Here is a 2,211-nt window from a genome sequence, read left to right on the forward strand (position 1 = left end):
TTCTTTTCCCTCCAGATCAGCAATTTAGTGGCTCAATCCTTTACATCAAAGGGTCAATCCATGATGTCATTATAAAATATACAAAACCAATTAACCCGTTGAATGGGCCGATGATTCAACCTTTTTGGGTCAAAGGGTGGTTGACTGAATCGACAATTTATTTACTTATTTTGTAATATAGTGGGTCAGGGATTGATTTAAACTGAGAATGTGATTGGTTCTGATACATTTTGCATTACTTGGGTCTTGGTCTTTGTTCTCAAATTTTGGCAAAAGCTCAACCCGAACATGGTCCATGAATAGGTCTAATCATCAATCAACAGGATGGGTGTTGTTGTTTTTATGATATTTTGGTGATACGCCTGAATCCCCATCTAGGGGCTATTTAAATAGAGCAGCACCACACAAATAACCCCTCTCCAAAATCGATAATTGTGGTAATATACCAACTGAGCCACCCCTCAATTGGATTGAATGTGTTATGGACGTAGTAGCATTTTTAGCAGTCTTTTTGGGTAATCAAAATGATTCATTCAACACAACAACAAAAGCAAATACAGCAATCAAGCAAGAGAATCAAGAAGAGACCCTTAAGGCTCAGTTTGGAAGCAGTACAAGTGCAAATATGTACAACGTAAATACATATAAAATAATACAAAATATAAGGTTTTGCACTCTATATATTTGCATTTGTACTCCTTCCAAACTCAGCTAAGGTATTTTTGACCAAGGAAGGAAAGCAAAAAAAGAACTGTGTAGATCTCCAATAAAATGAATATGAGATACATGGAATAAAAAAGTATGGTATAGACCAGTCCACACCACACCTGAAGAATGCCATCATGGGTGTGGACTAATCCACACCACACAATCTATCCATAGTTCAGAACAGCTATCGAATGTGGTGTGGTGTAGACCACAAATTTCTCATCTAAATTACAGAACACCCCTGGAATTTTAATAATTTCCGAACCCGTGCCTGTCCAAGTTGAACTCCTAACTAGCGGTGGCAATTGGGTGGGTTGGGTTGGGTTTGGTTTGGGTTGAACGTTAACCCAATCCATCTAACCCGTTAACCCATTAATGACACAATTATATAAAATTAAATGGGTTGGGTTCAACCCAAACCCGTTTTTATCCAATCCAACCTGCCCAAACCCATTAAACTTATATTTATGTACTTAAAACAAAAAACTTATTCCCACTTGAAGGTTCAAATCACGTTACGTGCATGTTATTTTTACATAAGCGGCGAAGCCATTTGACTATGTTCGAGTTTCATGTTTGACCGAACCACTTAGGTTCAAACCAGTCAGACCAACTTGAACTATCTAATTGGATCGTCTTCAAGCTAATCACATCAAGAGTGGTTGAATCATTTGGATTCAGATCAGTCCTGTTGGACTAGACCGGACCAATTTAGTCAATGGTGGATTGACTTGGACTAGGCCATATCAGGTTTGGATTCGGGTCAATGGAAGTAAGTTGGACTGGTCTGGATTCGGGTTGGGTTGAATAGATAGAAGTCTGGCAGGACGATCCAATTTGGGTTAAGGCAAGCAGGGTGGCTTTCGGGTCGGGTCGGACCAGGTCTGGATTGAACCATCCTATCTTATCCCGTTTTGGATTTGGGTCGACCCGGATCATCCTACCTTGGGTTGGCTTGGGTTTAGACTGGGCTGATTGACCCAAATGAACCAAATCGAGGTGATCGGGTTTGTTCATATTTAGACCAAGTTGAGCTGGTCCAGACTCGGGTCAAGTTGATTTGGATTTATGCCGATTTGGGTGAAGTGTGTTGATTCGAGACAAAACTAATTGTAGTAATTAATTAATAGAAAATTAATGCATTGATTATAAATTATTTCATTCAAATGAAGAAAATTAAAAACAAGGCTAAGGAATTAATACTTATATCCTTAGTGGTCAACCCAATGGTTATCCACAACCCACGGGGACCTGAATCCCTGGAACTTTTTTAGATAATAGCATTTTTTTGAAAAATAAATTATTTAAAATAAATAAAAAATTTTAATTATAAATAATGTTTTAAATATGTTTTGATATATAAATAATATATATATATATATATATAAAATCGGGGTCGGGGCGGGAACCTCAATCCCCATCCCCGACCTCATTGGGTCGGGGAAGTCGGGTCCCCGTCGAGGATGGGGAAAGTTGCAATCCCTACCATACTCCTAATTAGAG

Source organism: Nelumbo nucifera, chromosome 7 (assembly GCF_055504915.1).
Source record: "Nelumbo nucifera cultivar China Antique chromosome 7, China Antique-T2T, whole genome shotgun sequence".
Taxonomy (NCBI): Eukaryota; Viridiplantae; Streptophyta; class Magnoliopsida; order Proteales; family Nelumbonaceae; genus Nelumbo; species Nelumbo nucifera.